The following is a 21,423-nucleotide window of genomic DNA, read 5'->3' as shown; positions in this document are numbered from 1 at the left end:
ACTTAGGCACCTTTACTTAAATATTTAAACAGATTATTATTGATAATTTAAGCTGATTGTATTATGCTATTATCTAAAGAACATTGCAGAAATTTCTACAGTATTTATTTAGAATTTCTACTACGGATCAATTCGATATATAAATATGCTGATTAGGAGAAGGTTTGACTTATCGCTATAATTCTTTCATTTGAAAAGAAAATGATAATTTAATTGAGAAACATTAAAAATTGCTTTTATAACTCATCTTAATGTCTTAATATCAGCTTATGAAATTTGCAGCAAAAATTTATTCTAATCTAACTTGAATATCTATAGTGCCGAGCAAAATAAATTGTTTTCCTGACAGGACTAAACCAAGTTTTTAAAAAGGCAAAGCTCTGCAAATTAGTAGAGTTGTATAAAGAGATTAGCCCTCATTAAAATTTAAGGAAAAGTATTGCTAAGACTTCATTAAAAAGTGTTGAATTTTTAAGCCATTTATTAGGTAAAGCACTTAACAGCGATAATGGAAGATAATGATTTTCATTAAATTTAAAAAAAAAATTTTTTTTCATTACTTAACTACTTATTTCAGTTTTTTCAGAACTCAGATTCAATTATCATTCATTATTTACTGCATGTAAGAGTGTTTATCAATCAATTAAAACTCTTATAGTCGAGAGATTTTATGTATTAATAACAATTTTATAATTAATGATGAGTATTAAGATATTAAGTAATAGCAAGTTCAATAAATAAAGATTGAAAGTACTAAAAAAAAAAAGAAATGCAAAAGATTTCAGCGAACTTTCATAACAAAATATGACAATATTTTGTTATAAAAACCTACTTTATTATTTCTATATTAATATTTCATTTTATAAATTATTTAAAATAAGCTGCGAAAGTTGAAATATATAACAAAAATATTTTTTTTTATCTATACATAGAGAGCTTTTAAAAAGTCATTTGAATTTTATTACTCCCAAACGTCTCAATACTTGCAATTTTTCTCAGACCATGCAGAAAACACAGTAAATGTTTAATTGTAATCTTCTTATTATATAAAACGCTAATACGTACGTATGCATCAATAAAACCGATGATATTTCTTTTCTCGCGTTGGCAACAGTTTTCATTTTTAATTGATATGCTTCGGCGCGCAAGAGCACGTAGTGAGCATCATATGGCTAATCTATATTATATAAAACGCTAATACGTTTTAATTGATAGGCTTCGGCGCGCAAGAGCACGTAGTAAGTATCATATGTCTAATCGGATGAATTCTCACCGAATTATCAAAAAAATTCTCACAAAATTATCTTTATCGAAGCCGACGCTTTGCATCCGGCGCTCAGTACTATTTCATATTGTTTTACAACACATGGTTTTAGCCCTCTGGTGGGAAAGACTTTAAAACAAAACTTACAACAGTTACTTTTCTCAACAACTGAAATTTAGAATAGTGTGATTAAGCAAAATATGCGAAATGTTTGCAATTTCAAATTAATATTGAAATGCACAGGTTTAGAATTTTCTACAGTGAAAAGTTTTCGGAACTTCAGTGTTCAAAAAAGTATACAAAAGCTAGACGTTAAGAACGTATCCAATGAGCGATCAAAGCGAGAATCGGATGAACTGCGAAAGCAGTTCCGGGGGTTGGCGAGCGCCAGCAAGCAGGGGGGCGAAGCCTCCTAGTCATAATTATTTTCGTAAAAATATATCTAGAAACTTTGCAAAAAGTTGCAGTTGAGTCAATAATAACAGGATAAGAGTCTGTATATTTTGCAATTCTATGACCAGAAAAGAATTAATGAACAGAAAAAGTAGTGCGGTATAATGCCACAGAGTGATTTTATTATATTTTATAACCATCGTTGAACAACCGATGCAATTTTTTGCGCTGACGACTATACTATCGTTCAACTCCGCAGCCTTGTAATTTTGAACCCAATCCAGAAAGCAAGGGAAGACTTGAGATCAAACATTGGAGAAACTTACCTTCGCGGAGGACTTTTTGATGGAGCTAACCCGCATTTGCGTTACATGGAAAGGAAGATCACGAGAACCTCCCATGGTTAGCCTAACGGCAATGAGACTCAAACCCATGATCCGTCTACCACTGAGGATATTTTACGTCAGCACTGTGGTCGGTTCAAGCCGGATGCGAATATCGTATCGACTGGGATTCGAATTCGGTTCGCCTCGCTGGAAGGCAAACACTCTATCCCCTGAGCCATCGTGGCTCTCACAGAGTAATTTATAGTGTTTGGTCTCGTTCTCTACATTTTTTCAAATTTTTTAACTATTCTTAGAATCTTTTCCATCTTGATATCGGTGGCAGCACGCCAACGCCAGGAAGCTGCAAAGATGGCAACTTTTACTTAATCGCATTAATTGATTCACCCTCTAGTCAACTAAACGTATGTCACACATGATTTATCCAGAAATATGTATGCTTTTTATCTCTTGTAAAATAAATTATATAAAATAATAAATCTTTAAAAAGGATTGTCTCAAAAGTAGCATTTCACTCTTTGATTTCGGATTGGCACTGACAATACATTCAAGGGACAAACTTTCTGTGGTGAGAAAATTCTTGCCATATTCTTGTATTAAAAAATAATCGAATGATATTCTTCAACATTACATAACATGTTCATCCCCCAGAAATTTTGAGTTTTTAAGACTTTTCAAAAAACAAGAAAACCCACTTTCTTAGTTTTAAAAAAATCAACAATTTATTGAAAACTGAAAATTTGAATATATGTTTTTATCCACGCCCATCTGATCATGAATCTTTCATAAAACTTGTCACAATTTCCTACACATTGCAAAATTTTAATTTAATTTTAACCGAAAGAAACAGTTTGAGCAAATGATATAAATAAGTATAAATATAAACGAAAATTAACGAAATAAGTACAAGTAGTTATTTTCAAAAATTATTATATTTCATTTTTTTACAAGCGCCTAATTTTGTATGCTTTTATCCATTTGTAATACAAACTTATAAAAACTTTAAAAATGCTTTTAAGCATTTTTATAACAAAAAACTAATTTCGAAAAAGGGAATGGAAGTTTTTAATCAACTTTTAATTGAATGGGGAAACAATAAAAAGCTTTTAAGCTTGGTATCTAGGGGATTGTGCGTAAAAATTGTAAGTAAGAATTTATTTAATTTGTTGTATCTATTTTCAAGGTACAAGGGAGCAGTTTTTTTTTTAATTGTATTTATCTATAGACATTTTTTCTAAAACTCCTAATCAAGTTTATGAGTTTTAATTAAATGTTTATAATTGAAATTACTTTCTTTAGTATTATATCCGAGGTGGAGGCTTTTTCTTTGTTAATTTCGCGATCTCCATCCCCTCATTGGCTTTTAACGTCAAAATATTTTTTTCAATTTCTTTTGGGGTATTTAGAGAGGAAAAAAAGAGGTTAAAAGCTGTGGCAAATAATTTAAAAAATTAAAAAATAACTTGTAAACTGAATGAAAGGGATTATATATATATATATATATATATATATATATATATATATATATATATATATATATATATATATATATATATATATATAAATATATATATATATATATATATATATATATATATATATATATATATATATATATATATATATATATATATATATATATATATATATATATATATATATATATATATATATATATATATATATATATATATATATATATATATATATATATATATATATATATATATATATATATATATATATATATATATATATATATATATATATATATATATATATATAAAAGAGCTAAATCCCCTAAAATCTTTTGTTGTGATACGATTGTCAATGATTTTGAATTTTTTACTTCTCTTAGCCTTATAGGCCTTAGCCTCTCTTATAAGAAATTTCACCCGCTAGACTAAGCCTCTTAGTTTCACTAGATAAATTAATGGACATTTGATTATCAAAAAGATGTAAACATTGAGAAGATGTCGTTCTCAGAAAAAATGGGTGACTGGGGAGGAGTTGAATCAAAATCAAAATAAAGAGGTCATCTTACCAAAGAATTAGCAGTAAAGGGTGCTAAGGTTCGAACTATTTATTTAATTATTTATTGCATAGAAGTGTAATCGAAACCATTCTCTATCTAGATAATGGAATCTTTTTACTCTTTCAAATTTAAAGACTGAGAGCAATATTAATTAAGATTTTGAAGCAGCGTTTTTCACTAAAACTGCATTCTGTATTCAAGAATCAGTACAAATGATCAATCGAAAATTACATATATTCTTCCTACTTCTTATTATATTTCAAATTAAATAATCAAACATATTTTTTTCTTTTTTACAAGTTCAGTCTTATAAATGCTTTATGTTTCAATAATAAAAAAAAATGCAACCACAAGATCCAAATATGGAACTTTTATCTCAAGCGTAGGTGTTTCCTAATTTTTCCATTAAGATTTGAAGGGTACACTTATCACACCGTATTTAGCAAAAAAAGAGTGCATCTGTCGATAAGAGATGAGTCTTATGTTTTGAGCACATTTCGTATAAAAATCACCTATTCAAAAAGAATTTTTTTAACTTTTTATATGGAATACAAAAAATAACTTTTGTGATCATCTAGTGCAAAACGCTGAACTTTAAAAATATTTACCAACTAAGAAGATGATTTGATGATCAAAAATCAAACGATTTGTTGGTTTTAATTTGTTGGAATTTAAACGATTTGTTGGAATTCATTTCAAACATCAAAATGCATCTACGAAAAAATAACGTAAAAAGTGAACATTACTCTCCATGAGGGGTAAAAGAAAAGGAAAAAATGGCAATTATATCAGATGTATTTCTGTATATGGAGATACTTTGGATAATCATCATAATTATCAATAATTCTTCAACGATTCTCATTGTGTTCTTTCACAAGCATTTGCGTTACACCATTAATAATTTTCTATTGAGCCTTTTCATAGGAAATTTATTTTACGGATTTTCGATTATTTTCAACGTTGTCGTATGGTTTGAAAAAGATTTATATGTGTACCATCCATATTGCTGTATCATTCGCATCTCTGTAGCATTAGTTCCTGGCTTTATAATACTGTATAGTTTAACAGCAATAACTATTGATAGATATATAGCAGTGTTTTACCCTCTAAAATATCAGCGTATAGTCAGCACCACGCTAGTTAAAACAGTTGTGATTTTCATTTGGAGTATTTCTTCGTTAATTGGATGTCTGCCACTACTATGGAACAAAACTGTTACTGTCAGTAAGTTACAGAGCTGTTATTTCCTAGAGATAATACCCAATGTCTACATATGGGTATTTGCTGTACCTTCAGCTGTAGTAACGAATATAACTATTTTGTTTGTTTATGTGAAAATATGGTGTCTTAAACACAAACAGTTACGAAGAGTAGCTTGCGTTCATGATAGCGAAGAGATTTCTCAAATAAATAAAGATAGAAAAACGACAGTTACAGTTGGCATCATTATTTTCAGTAGTGTCTTTGCCATAGCACCATTTCTGATGATTGTGGTTTTGGCTAGTGCACGGATAGTGAAATCGGAATTACTGTGTTCTATAACATATGAACTAAGTTTCATAAACCCCATGTTCACGCCGATTATATTTGCGTGGCGCAACGAAAAATTTAATGAAACTGTAAAAGCTTTGCTTTGTGGGAGTACATCCGAGCTAAATGTGTCCCATGAAAGATCCGAAATCAGTGTAATTACGACGGTTCCTTCAACTACAATAACGAATGTTTAGTGTTATAGAGAGTTTAGGGGAAGAAATGTTAAGCGTCATCTGTTCAAAAATCTTACTTTGTTCCAACTGAGGTTATTTGTGACGTTTCCTTCAACTACAATAATGAATGTTTAGTCTTATCGAGAGTTTACGGGAAGAAATGTTAAGTGTCATCTGTTGAAAGATCTTACTCTGTTTCAACTGAGGTTATTTGCGACGCTTCCTTCAACTGCAGTGAACAAAGCTGAATACTGGAATATTGCTAGAGAGTTTAGTGTGAAGAACATGTTAAGTGATATGTGTTGAGTCAACTCAGTTTGTTTCAAGAACATGTTATGATGGGCTGTAAGTGTATAAATTAAATTTTAACTGGAAAATACGTTTCTCGAAGCATTTGCAGATGTTTCCATACGAGCACGCTCAATGATTCTTCTAAAGCTTAATTTTTAGTTTTTAAATAGAAGAAAATGTCGCTTAACATATTTGCTCTTATTACATGAACCTCTTAATATTCGTTAAAATTTAAAGACATACTGATCTCAAAAATAAAGCATTTTAACTGTTTGAATATTTTGAAGCAAATTCTGGGACAAAAATTTAAGTGACAGAATATATTTTTATTGTAGATTGGTTAAAAAAATCTATTTATTTTAAATTTAAAGATATGTTGTAACTTGGTTGTAAGCGCATGAAATGAATGTTTTGCAACAAAATACGCTTTGTAATCAGTTTTCTGATGTGCATTCTTAAGCTGATCTGGTTTTATATTAATTAAAATGCAAATTAACATATTGTTTTTTTTAAGGAGCAGTTTTTAGGTTTATTTAAATTTTAATAGTTCTATGCAGTCATACAATTTTACACAAATTCATTATATCTTTTCAATTACAATTCAAAATTTTTAAATTAATGATTAATTTTATAAATATTTTGGATAAACATAATAATTTGGCCACTCAGTGTATAAAGTGAGGCTCTCATCTGATTAAGATTGAGTCTTAATACGTGAAAATCATTTCATTTGATTAAAATTTATTAAGGGTGCTCCGTTTTTTAATTTGAGTACTACATCAATACACATACATAGTATTTGAAAAATGCTACGTTTAATAAATACAGATGGAAAAATTGCCTTAACTAATTAATCAGAATTTGCTTCAAAATTTATTGACAATTAAATGTAATATACATTACATCATAAACCAAAAGTACTTTAAAAAACATGTTTTAAAATAATAAATATCAATTTATAATAATATAAAGCAGACCAAAATAATATAACCACCAAGCGACAATATATAATTAATTTTCAGCTGAAGTCATAAATATCATGAAGAACATTTCATGGATTTCATCGCTTTATAAAGTATTTTTCTATTTCTGTCGACAATATATAATTAGCTTTCAGCTAAAGTCATAAATATCATGAAGAACATTTCATGGATTTCATCGCTTTATAAAGTATTTTTCTATTTCTGTCACCTAATGTCAAGCGTTTAATTGCTGTAATATAACAGTTTGGAACTTTCAAAATAATAAGTGAAGATAATAATAATTCTATAAAGCAGTAATTTTAAACAAATTAAGAAGAAAAACGAAAGAAAATATTTTGGTTGCATTTAAAGAGGGTAAGACTATCACATATTTTTTTATTTTTCTAAGTTTCAGAGTAAAAAATAATGTTACAATTCAAATCAAAAATGTTTCCTAGAAGGCAAAAAAATGCTATTATCGAAAGGCATTAAAAAAAATTTCCTTAATGCATAAGACACTTATTATGCTAATAAAAATAAGCTTAAACTACTTAATGCTTAATAGTGGTAAGAAATGCTGTTATTATCAAAACTATTTGATTGTTCGATCATAGTCAATCAAAAATGGTAAAAATAGTGCATCTGATCAGTTTTGAATGCTGTTTGTTATGGCTGCTCAATTCTTGCTCTAATTCTTTCGACAAGCTTTACGGTGTAAATGTAGACATATTCCGACAGTTTATACAAGAAATCAGAGACGGATATGATAGAGGATCCAATCCAAATTCCCAAGAATCCACCAATGTTGCTAAACAAGTCGATAGGCTAAAATTATTAAGAAAATTAATATATATATAAATAATTATACGCATTCATATTATAGTAGACAGTAAATGATGCCTAAATTAATAATTAAATTACTTAATAATTAATAATTAGTAGTTAAATTACGAAGTAATTAATGATTATATAACTAAATTATTAATACTTAAACTACTTAATAATTAATAATTAAATTACTAAATTATTAATAATTAAATTACTTAATAATTAATAATTAAATGACTTAATAATTAATAATTCAATTATTAATTAAATTTCGCATGCGTAACTAAATTTTATATTTAAAATAAATTTCCCTTACCTCCATTTTTGGAACAAAGTTGATAATTCTGGCCTCTGTATGCTTGAATGATACTGCTAAATATGTGAATCGAGAACTAGAAAATGAAATATATTGAATTTAGAAGGTGAATATTGAAATGGTTCTTCCAAAATATCTAAACAGAGAAGTAAAGCTAAGGATTAATGCAAAGAATTGCATCAGTGTTCCTCCACCTTTATAAAGTCGCGGACCGGTCAACCTTTCATAATTTTACCATGATCCTGCTGAGAGGGGGTGGGGGAGGAAGCATTGATTGTTTATATTTTAGACTATTCTGATTTAATAATTTTATATTCAATTGTGTTAAAACATGCCTTCAAAGTAAAATACAATTACATGAGCGGTATTTGTGCGGCTTTAGGTGACATCTCTCTGGTTTATCTCTCGTTCATGGAAAGTTGTACTAACCCGAGAGTAATCCGACGCAATAAATAGAATAGAAATAATTTAATGTTCATTGTGCGACCCTTCACAATTTGAACCACACACCGGTATAGGTCTGCAGCCCGCAAATTGCTGTCTGCTAGATTGAGAAAAAAAAATTGACCTTGGGGGGGGGTTTATATCGTCTTGGAAAATATATTTAAATATTAAAAGATCCTAGTAACGTGAAACTGTTCAGTTTCTCATGACATTAAAGACATATCATTACATTTTCTGAGAAAATTTAACCACTCTATTTACTTACTATGTTGGAAGCGTTTTAACTGATTGCATGTTCGATGTAAGTTCTATTTCTGAATTAGATTTAATATATAACTCTTTTATCATTACATATTACTCAGCTGAATTACACTTGGGCTTGTATGCTCAATGCAAAGTACTAAGGCTCACTTACCAGCCCAAAGATTAGACTCCGAGTACAGAAGAACAGCTTACACAAATAAGAAAGGAACGGTACAAACATGCATCCACAGAGAAACGGAGAATTATTGAAACCCACTACCTCTACGCTTCAAATCGTTTGGTAAAACGGCAATATCTGTAGGCAGCCCATTAAGGCTACAAAAGTTATAAGATTTTCTTAAAAATTCCTTGTAACATTAGTACTTGTTTCCATCGTAGTTATTTAGAAAAATTCTCTTACAAAATTAAGGAATGACTTTAAATATTATTAAACTAAATTATTTTTTTTAAAAGGTTTTTTAAGAAAGGCTAAGTGTCACTTGACAATAAATAAAATTATAGAAGTAACATAAAAAATTAAATAGGATAAAAATTTAATTACTTTATACTTCGAAAATTGTATATTTTTTTGATAATTTTTTCGCTTGACCTTTAGATGTTATTAAATACAAAGATGTGACGCTTGTAATTTTGTGTTCCTCTTCTGTTTACAGAAAACTTCATTACCAAAACCTACAAATTTTTAATTTACTTTCAAAATAAATTATATATTAAATGGATGTTGATCTGATTATAGAAACAAATGTAAGGCTTTGAACAATGGAATTATAAATACATTTTAATAAACTTTTGGAAAACTTACACATTATATAATCCAGGGTACAAAAGTCTTGTCTGATAATCAAAATGAGCGTTCTAAAATATTTAATATAGAAAATTAATTTTGCATGCAACAAAATGGAAATACAAAATCGCATTTCTCTCAATAGGCTTATGATTGTAAAATGAATTAACTGTGAAATGGTTTCAGCTAAAGTGATTCTATTTAATTTCTCGCATCTATATATATCAGATCATAATATAACTTACATTATTAGTATATCATTATTTTTTATTTGTACTTTAATAACATTTTTGAGCTAATTATAGAAAAAAACAAACGGAAAACATGTTATAACGTCAAAGAAACCCATAATCACGTGTTAATGGTTGTGATATTTAATATTAAGTTCTCAACTCATCTCTCAAAGACTCAGCTAAATTTCAAACCAAAATTAGTTTGTTTTTTAGGACTTTGTTATCCGGACTTTGTTATCCGGACTTTGATCTTCCTTAATATATTCTCCTAACAATTGTTTTGGATATGAAACTGAATGGAGGATTTTTATTTTTGTTATATTATCTTTTTTTTTCCTTTAAAAAATTATCAGCAGTTTGCAAGTGGGACTTGTCAAACATTTTTGTTAATTGTTTTTACATATTTTTAATTCCTAAGAGGGAGAAAGAAATCTTACAATATCTGCCTTGTGTTTCAAAACGTCCTTCGATAGTTATTTGAGAGAAAGACCATGTATTTTATTAATGCGGAACCAAAAGTATATTCAACTATATATTCAGCTATATTATACCTGAAATTATTTTGAAATCATTCACAGTGAAATAAATTCTGTTTAATTCATCGTAACGTATGGTAACAGCGTTTCAGGTAAAAAAAAACTCATAATTCTGGTTGATAAATCCAAAATATGCAGAATTTGAACCAATCATTTTGAAATATTTCGGTTCATATAGTAATGGTTTATCGGAAATTCTTTTTTTTCAAAATTATAGTTCTTCTTATAGTTATTATAGTTCGTATTATTAGTAAAAAATACGAACTTGAAAAATAAATTTAACCGAATAATTGGTTTTTATGCCATACTCTGAGGTATTATGATAAAATTAAATTTTAGCTCATATGCCTAATTTTATCACAGATTCAAGACTGCTAACTACAACGCTTATTTGCAAAATTTCTCATTTAGTGGTAGACAATTTAAAACTAAGAATTTTAGGTAGTTTTGCCAACATTTTAAGAGCCTGAACAAGTGAGAGCTAGAATGGAGAGGCGTTTCATATAAGCTTTTGAATCATTTATGTCCAGTGTTGTAGAGAATAACTTTAAGTCAAAGAATAACACACTAAAATATAAACTTATAGACTGGAAGAACTAGAATATAAACTAGAAGAAACTTTTCCCAAAAGCATAAAAGTTGAAAGCATATTATAATGCTATATTTAATTTATAATTTTACAAAAATCATCCCCAAGCTTTTTAGGTAAAAATTATCGAACCTTTTGGTGCTCCCATAGAGCCTGAAACACGGTAAATTATTCTAGCCTGATGAATTCTTTCAGATATATTCATTATTTGTAACTCTTTGGTTAACCACACATAGAAAAAAATTCTATTGGAGTTCCCGTATTGTATAGTAATGAGATTTCTGTTGAATAAAAAACTCAAAATCCTGGTACTAAATCAAAATATACGGTATTTTAACCATTCATAAGGTAACAGTTGAACGAAAATTCTAGTTTTATAAATTATAGCTTTTATTTCCACATACTTAGTAAAAAAGCAAAAATGAAAAGTAAATTTAAAAGAATAAATGGATTTTATGCCAGGCTTATAGATCTTATAATAAAATTACCAAATTTTACCACATGTACTACCAAACAGCATGGTAATAAAGCCATACTTCATAATTAACTTTTAAAAAATTCGTTAATAAAGTACTTTTGCAAAAAGTACCGTTATGTTTGGTGTTCCCATAGAGCCAGAAACATGGTAAATTTTCCCTGTTCTGGTAGTGTTAACCATACTTTAATTTCTTATTGTTATTTTTAATCCTTATGATATGAATAAAGAAAGAAATAGCTTACTTCATCATGTACATTCTCTAAGTGCTTGTATTTGAACGATCGAGACCTGTAAAATAATTTTTGAAATTATATTAAAAAACTTTGCTGATAATTTGGCATAAAAATTAAAATGCTAACAGTGAATTTCTGCTGTCCAATCACAACATTTCTAGTTTTGATACACAAATGTCGAGATAATGCCAAATATATATAAATGTATATTGAATTAAGCACATACACACTTTGTATGATGAAGAATATATATTTTTTTAAATTATTCGCTGAATGGAAATATTTCGTATCAAATGTATGTAGATTATTTATTTTTTTAACATTTTTATTGCATTTTTTAAAATTTGTTATCACAGAGTCAATATGTTTACTGAGATTATAAAGAATTTAACTAATGCAATATACATAAAAAATACATTCACAGAAAAAAATCTTTTACATCAAATGTAGATTTTTTTTAACAAAATTATTACACTTTTTTTAATTTATTATTACTGAGTAGATATGTTTATTGAGATTATGAAGAATTTTACTAATGCATAGTTTTATTATAAATTTTTAAGTTTATTTATTAACACGGAAATTGAAATGCGAGTTTATGATTTAACTCATGGACCAGATCTAGCTGTTGCTAGGTCATGAAGGATTAATAACAACAACAATGATTTAACGATTTTGGATCGGAGTTATCAAGGCAACTTTAATATCAGACATCTGTTTTAATATCTGTTTTTAATAAAATCTAAAAATCCTTCAATAAACTTGTTATCTTTCATCAAACAATGTGTCTACAAAAAAATAAATAGTGAGTTTTTGAGAATAAATTTAATTTTTCTATTTAGATATCACATATATATTCACAAAATTAAATTGACTACAAAGTTTTATGGAAAAATATATAATAATCAATTTAGTATATTTGTGAAGCACGTGAAATTGTAAGTCTAGGTTTGAAAAGGAAAAAAAAATATGATAGAACTGTTGAACAAGTATGAAATCGATGTTGAAGAAACGTGGTAATGCTCCTAAGTCATTCACTACATCTAATCAAACTGAAAGAGAAATTAAAATTTACTACGCTTTAAAAAGAATGGTTTGAGTTAAAAATGTATCGAACTGCTTGTTGCGATTACATTATTTAAACTGTTCAATTGTATGATTATCATTCATTCAATTATGATAGTTTTATCTTGACCTTGGATCACAAAATCTGATGGTTTCCTTGAAGGGTATGGCTTAACTATACTGACTTAACGTCTGTTCTTTTCCACTTTATCGTTCCTTGGATTACTTTTCTTCATTATTTTTATCGGGTGGTGAAATTTTTTCGAAATGAAACTATGCAATGTAAGATAGTCAGGAGCTGACACTATAAAATTTTTGCCCAAAAATATATATATATATATATATATATATATATATATATATATATATATATATTTAGCACAAATTTTAAATGTGTTCCTTAAATTATAAGTACATTGTTATTTTTAAGTTTTTTGTATGGATTATGGAGTGACTATTAGAAGAAAGTAGTGACCTAAAAAATTAAACCACACAGCAATCAAATTTTATTGATTTCACCGTCTGTTTTAAGGTAATTTATTTAAAATAAACGCTACTAACGATTATTAGAAATTCTGAAGTTCGTAAAACACTTCCACAGAGTTTTTTCAATATAATATATTTCGAAATGTCTGGTGGCTGTGACTGGATAAAAAGGCGCAATAATTTGGCTATTAAAACTTCATTTTTATGTTTTTTCAACTTCTTTTCTATTCATAAATCGTACATTAATTTAAAATGCATAAAACACCCCATAAAAAATCCCGGATCAAATTACTATAAAAAATACCGGCACTCAGGTTGCAGGTACTTTTTACCATAAAATCGATATTTTTATGGGCACATGTTACGTTAAAAACCATCTGATATACCATAATTTTTGCAGTAATAATTACCATAAAACCACTGTTAATCGAATATTACTGTATAATAATTTAAGGAACAAAATTTATTCTACCGCAAAATAAACTTTACGGATGATGACGCCAAAGTTCCAATACTGAATAGCTTAATTTGATCCAGAATTTTTTACAATTCATATTGAACCTAACTTGCTTTGGAAACACAGGTTTAATTGGTGATAGACAGAAAGATGGGAATCAATTGCACAACCATAATCGGTTATGCTGCATTTACATATCGTGAAAGAATAATGTATCCGGATTTTCACACTCTTTTCTTAATCAGAAGTTATATCTGATTTCAAAAATTGCATCATAAAATCCAAGTCAGACTTTCTTTTTTTACCAGTCTTTCAAGCAAAGATTTTTTTTTTTAAATTAGAAAAATATTCAACATGAAAATTACTCACACGCATGGATTATTGCTGCACTTTCTCAAGCAAATATTTCGATTTCGTTTTAAGAGTCTTTCAGCTAAACAAAGTATTAAAAATTACATTACAGTAGTACTATTAAAGAGAATGTGCTTTAAATGCTTTTCTATTGAAATCTTGAAATAGCTCGATCAATTTATTAAAAATTAAATGCTTACATGTTTATTTACTTCAATGCTAAATGTTTGCAAGATAGCTAATATGTAAGCAATGCGAGATGCTAAAATGTTTACTCATTTTTAGAAAATATAGTTTTCAAAATTATTAGTTTATGCCACATTTTAGCTTTGCGAGTTAAAGTAAATTAACAATTAAAATGGGAGTCATTAACCTTTCTATTTATTTTATTCCTTACAACAGTGAAAAATATTTTCGGGAAAACAGTATGAAAATTTTGAATCTCGAAAAGTTTAAAAGACAATAAATTAGGCAAAGTACCAAATAAGAGGGGAAATATATTTAAAAAAATGTCATACATAAATATAGGGTGATTATTATTTACAACTTTATGATTATAAAGAATTTATTTTTGATTATTTATGATTATCACAATTTATTCATTTATAGTGATGATATTATTTTTTTAGAAAAAATACAGTTCAGATACACCAAATCAGCATAATGCATCCGGTGATAATTTCTCGGGCAAGAATGAATGCTTTAATGTCTAAGAATGCTGGAAATAAAATAAAAATTCAACTCCTACATTTAGGGTGCTCCGTAAACTCTAAAATGATCATAAAAATTTGAGAATGATCATGAGAATTTATTTTTGATTATTTATGACTATCACAATTTATTCATTTGTAGTGATGATATTATTTTTTTAGAAAAAATACAGTTCAGACACACCAAAACAGCATAATGCATCCGGTGATAATTTCTCGGGCAAGAATGAATGCTTTAATGTCTAAGAATGCTGGAAATAAAATAAAAATTCAACTCCTACATATAGGGTGCTCCGTAAACTCTAAAATGATCATAAAAATTTGAGAATGATCATGAGAATTTATTTTTGATTATTTATGATTATCACAATTTATTCATTTGTAGTGATGATATTATTTTTTTAGAAAAAATACAGTTCAGACACACCAAATCAGCATAATGCATCCGGTGATAATTTCTCGGGCAAGAATGAATGCTTTAATGTCTAAGAATGCAGGAAATAAAATAAAAATTCAACTCCTACATTTAGGGTGCTCCGTAAACTCTAAAATGATCATAAAAATTTGAGAATGATCATGAGAATTTATTTTTGATTATTTATGACTATCACAATTTATTCATTTGTAGTGATGATATTATTTTTTTAGAAAAAATACAGTTCAGACACACCAAATCAGCATAATGCATCCGGTGATAATTTCTCGGGCAAGAATGAATGCTTTAATGTCTAAGAATGCTGGAAATAAAATAAAAATTCAACTCTACATTTAGGGTGCTCCGTAAACTCTAAAATGATCATAAAAATTTGAGAATGATCATGAGAATTTTATTTTTGATTATTTATGATTATCACAATTTATTCATTTATAGTGATGATATTATTTTTTTAGAAAAAATACAGTTCAGACACACCAAAACAGCATAATGCATCCGGTGATAATTTCTCGGGCAAGAATGAATGCTTTAATGTCTAAGAATGCTGGAAATAAAATAAAAATTCAACTCCTACATATAGCGTGCTCCGTAAACTCTAAAATGATCATAAAAATTTGAGAATGATCATGAGAATTTATTTTTGATTATTTATGATTATCACAATTTATTCATTTGTAGTGATGATATTATTTTTTTAGAAAAAATACAGTTCAGACACACCAAATCAGCATAATGCATCCGGTGATAATTTCTCGGGCAAGAATGAATGCTTTAATGTCTAAGAATGCAGGAAATAAAATAAAAATTCAACTCCTACATTTAGGGTGCTCCGTAAACTCTAAAATGATCATAAAAATTTGAGAATGATCATGAGAATTTATTTTTGATTATTTATGACTATCACAATTTATTCATTTGTAGTGATGATATTATTTTTTTAGAAAAAATACAGTTCAGACACACCAAAACAGCATAATGCATCCGGTGATAATTTCTCGGGCAAGAATGAATGCTTTAATGTCTAAGAATGCTGGAAATAAAATAAAAATTCAACTCCTACATATAGGGTGCTCCGTAAACTCTAAAATGATCATAAAAATTTGAGAATGATCATGAGAATTTATTTTTGATTATTTATGATTATCACAATTTATTCATTTGTAGTGATGATATTATTTTTTTAGAAAAAATACAGTTCAGACACACCAAATCAGCATAATGCATCCGGTGATAATTTCTCGGGCAAGAATGAATGCTTTAATGTCTAAGAATGCAGGAAATAAAATAAAAATTCAACTCCTACATTTAGGGTGCTCCGTAAACTCTAAAATGATCATAAAAATTTGAGAATGATCATGAGAATTTATTTTTGATTATTTATGACTATCACAATTTATTCATTTGTAGTGATGATATTATTTTTTTAGAAAAAATACAGTTCAGACACACCAAATCAGCATAATGCATCCGGTGATAATTTCTCGGGCAAGAATGAATGCTTTAATGTCTAAGAATGCTGGAAATAAAATAAAAATTCAACTCTACATTTAGGGTGCTCCGTAAACTCTAAAATGATCATAAAAATTTGAGAATGATCATGAGAATTTTATTTTTGATTATTTATGATTATCACAATTTATTCATTTATAGTGATGATATTATTTTTTTAGAAAAAATACAGTTCAGACACACCAAAACAGCATAATGCATCCGGTGATAATTTCTCGGGCAAGAATGAATGCTTTAATGTCTAAGAATGCTGGAAATAAAATAAAAATTCAACTCCTACATATAGGGTGCTCCGTAAACTCTAAAATGATCATAAAAATTTGAGAATGATCATGAGAATTTATTTTTGATTATTTATGATTATCACAATTTATTCATTTGTAGTGATGATATTATTTTTTTAGAAAAAATACAGTTCAGACACACCAAATCAGCATAATGCATCCGGTGATAATTTCTCGGGCAAGAATGAATGCTTTAATGTCTAAGAATGCAGGAAATAAAATAAAAATTCAACTCCTACATTTAGGGTGCTCCGTAAACTCTAAAATGATCATAAAAATTTGAGAATGATCATGAGAATTTATTTTTGATTATTTATGACTATCACAATTTATTCATTTGTAGTGATGATATTATTTTTTTAGAAAAAATACAGTTCAGACACACCAAATCAGCATAATGCATCCGGTGATAATTTCTCGGGCAAGAATGAATGCTTTAATGTCTAAGAATGCTGGAAATAAAATAAAAATTCAACTCCTACATATAGGGTGCTCCGTAAACTCTAAAATGATCATAAAAACAAAAGTTTGAATTTTTTGCATAAAGGAACAACTTGGTATAAACGTAGCAATCTAAGGGAGTTACGTGATTATAAGGGAAAACGTGATTTCGATCCCTGCCGGCCAAACTCCCTGTGTACAAAATGATGACTGATGCGCTATAAATCTGCCGGGGTGACAAAGTTCTCTGGGTTCCTATAACAAATGAATGCCTCTGGGGGTACTAGATTGGAGATTGATCATGCTCTAGTTCAGGTCAAAAATTACGATCTGCGAATAGATGGATGGTGAGTGAATGTGCCCTCCTTGTAAAACAGGCTGTGATGTATGTGTGTGGTGGAAGTCGAATATTCGATAGCGTCATTGTAGAAACAAGAAGCGCATCTCTCTCCCTTAAAATAGGCTTACCAGTATTGACGAATCACCTAAGACAACAACTAGCATTCTAAGAATGAGTGCAACAAAAGTTATGCATTTAGACTTCACAGCAAACATCAAAGTTTTTTTTTTATTTAGAAAAAAAAACTTATTTTTTCCTTAAAAAAACGACATATTTCAGAATAAAATGTGAACAAGCTTTGCTCTAAAACGGTAACTCTGGATTTATTTTGCAGATAATTGCAGATTTTAACTTTTATAACCGAAATGTTGATCAAAATAAGTATGTTAAAACGCTTTACTGGTGATAAGTGTTTACAAATGATCTAATATAATTGTTTTTTTTTCTTTTTCTTTTTTTAATATAGACAGATAATGTAAAATTGCTGTTATTCAGCTTGTCTATCTTTACTAACTCGTCATTTTGAGGAGCATCATTGCATTGAAAATATAACATTGTAATAATTAATAGAGACTCAAGTGCATCCATATTGGTTTTTAAACGCAGAATAGTTAATAAGCTCCTAGGAATTTTGAATAGTCTAAGGTCATTATTCCGGAATTAAAGTCTGTTTCATGTTGTTGTTTCAAATCCCCAAGAGGTCCATCCTAATTAGACCTATTCCATAAGTCCAAAAATGTCCAGAAAGTCTAAAAACAGATGAGGTTTTGAAAAAAAACCTCCTCGATCTTGAAATCGATACAGTTTAGAATATGCTCGGGCGAAGTCTGAGCAGTCTTACATTTAGTGCAAAGTCCAAAAGTCTTTTGCCCCTGAACATACGAGAGACACCTCAAGTGACCACTTGCAAAGCGAGAGAAACAAGTCTGCTGGCTTCTAGGTCCCTCAAAAAGCAAGGCACTTCCAGGTCGTTTTCTGAAATACCAACTATACGAAGGAGGAACCCTCCAGAGGTCCATAAACATTTTTTGCACTCTGCAAAGACCTCATGAACTAGACTCATGGCAGAGGGGAAAGTGTTACAGCTTCTGTTGGACGAAAGTGACCTGGAACACCAAAGGTAGAAGACTGATTTAGCTCCATAGTTTCACCTGCTAGCATTAGCTGGGCATAATGGAATGGCCTTCACGCCTAGGGAGGCCCTACCAAGAGCTGAGTTCCCGACGTACTTCGCCCATTCCGCCCAGTGGCACGACCCCCTCGCCACGCTGAGGCAGCTAGCAGGATTTGAGGGGGAAGTCTGCTTCATAAGCACGTGTAATAGAGTCACACTGTAAGAAAAGATTTCTCAAAATTGAGCTAAAATGTGTAAAAAAAGCTTCCAAACGAATAATAGTCGAATTTGAAAACTCCATGTAACAACATTCAAAATTGAAGCATTTTTTTCAGCAAAATGCATTGTTTCAAAAGTTTTGTGAATGAGAAAATGCGTGAGAGGGATGTTCGTTGGCGGCGAGCAGGATTTGAACCATGCGCAGGGCTCATCAGGGTTCGTAGTAGGTTGCTCTAAATACCATAGTTGTGCACCCCAGTCCAGGGAGAATTCGAAGCTTTATATAGTGGCCACCACCATGACATATCATAGAGCTGTAATTCGGTTTGCAAAGATACAAAGAGTTGCAATTTGAAAAATATTGTTCCTATAGCTTTCAGGAAATCGGTAATTTTAATTTCACTCTTTGCTTATTTCGCTATATCTTAAAAAAAACACTTAAATGAATGGAAAATATCATATGATGTGTCATTGCTTCCTATTTCAGCCAGGTCTGTTGGTTAGAGCATCCTACAACGAACCCGGTGGTCCTTGGTTCGACGAACCAATCATGGTCAGCAGACAAACATCAATCTCTCTAACACATTTCTTCCTCCACATCATACTTTAATCTATGCATTTTGCTCAAAAATGAGCATATGGTTACGTAGGGTCTTCGAATTCGACTATTATTTGTTCCGAAACTATTTTGATACATTTTTGCTCAAATTTGAGAAACCCTACATCATAGTGCAGATATTATAAACAAGTTGAAATCAACAAATCTCTTAGATTGCCAAAAGTCTATTCAAAAAGATAAATACAAATACGAATATAATTCATAATGTCTTTCAGTAAGTGCTAATTACTCAAATTAAGAAACATAAAGTTTGAGTTTGGCAAGGAAATAAATAACGATGTATGTTTAAAGAAATGTATTACGAGTAGATATCAAGCAACTTAAATACTTTACTAGTTAAATAGTTTACTAGTATTAGCTACAAAATAGTTTACACATATTCGACAATTTAAAAAAATTAATAGTGTTGTAGTTCAATGTAGTTCTAAATATAAATATCCTATCGTTGACACATTTTGCAAAATATTGAATCTTACATTTCTTGCACAATTTCGCCTTATGACTTATGCTTATTGAACGAGGTGCGCATCCGTACTGCTCCATATGAAGATTAAAGTTGCAACTCTCTATGCAATCCTAAATAAAATATAAATGATAAGACATCAATGAAGGAAATGTTATATAGTCAAGCTTTTAGAACGATCCCAGACATCCGGACAGAAACAGACACTACAACGTAAGCTCGTTACATCGTGAGTGCAAAAAAAATCCGTAATAATAAACACATAACTGAAAAAGTCTACTAATAGTACACTGGCAATCATGAATTAAGGAAAAACTACAAAAGTAGAGATAACTGACCCAAAAATAAGCCATTTACTATGAAATTTGATTATATTTTGCTAGGTTGTTTTTTATCGCCAAACACGTATAGCTTCTTAGTCCCTCAATTTATAACCAAATCCTTTCGAAATTTTGTCTGTAATATGTAATCCAAATATGTATAACAATATATGCTTAATAGAAAGCACGTTTTTTGTCCGAATTTGTAACTTAATTAATTGTTGGCACTAATTAAGTAGCATATTTGAAGTCAACCCCAGGAACCCTTAAGATTGACTCTTAGTACGTGAAAATCTGATCATTAGGATCGGAAGTTAATCAGAGAGATATCTTCTTTGAGCATTGTACAATTACTGGGTTCTGCTTCGCAAACCAGATAATTTAAATGCATCTTAACTCACCATCATTAAATCTTAACATAAACTTAAGATTTAATTTCATTGCTCGTCAGTAGGTTGCACTGATAGGAACATAAACAAAATATAATTTCAAAATAACATTTTTCACGAACAATGAGCTACCAACAGAAAAAAAAGCTATTGTCACACGTGTAGATTTGTTTCGAATGGATTACGTGCAGAAAAACATTTAATAATAGTTTAATTATATTAATTTATATTTCAACTAATTTCGAAATTTGAAGAAGAAAATCTGATTCCAAAACAGAGCAATGAACTGTATAATTCTATCTCCTTTTTCTTTGAAATTGATATTTTTTTTTAATGATGGGTCGAATCGGAGTACTTGATACTTTACAATAAATCACGTCATGCAATAAAAGAAATAAAACAGGAACTTACCATGATATCAAAAAATTCATCTGAAGTTCCTTTATTCACCATTGAGCAATTTGTATCATAAGGGTCGAGTAAGAGATGTTGCTCTATCTATTTAAAAGATTTGCTTAGC

At 29.2% G+C, this 21,423-nt stretch overlaps 1 long non-coding RNA gene across 1 annotated transcript; it reads right to left on the bottom strand.

Moving 5' to 3' along the window:
* Positions 1–7,494: 7,494 nt before the first annotated feature.
* Positions 7,495–8,227, bottom strand: LOC147806957 (uncharacterized). The gene is made up of 2 exons (XR_015435751.1): positions 8,140–8,227; positions 7,495–7,820 (listed from the first exon to the last, which is right to left on the bottom strand). It is a non-coding gene; the product is annotated as an uncharacterized LOC147806957 (long non-coding RNA).
* Between the last annotated feature and the right edge of the window lie 13,196 nt (positions 8,228–21,423).

The sequence above is a fragment of the Parasteatoda tepidariorum genome, chromosome 7 (assembly GCF_982258835.1).
Source record: "Parasteatoda tepidariorum strain Cologne lab strain chromosome 7, Ptep-v5.0, whole genome shotgun sequence".
NCBI classification, from domain to species: Eukaryota; Metazoa; Arthropoda; class Arachnida; order Araneae; family Theridiidae; genus Parasteatoda; species Parasteatoda tepidariorum.
This window is presented reverse-complemented; position numbering and strand designations above follow the sequence as displayed.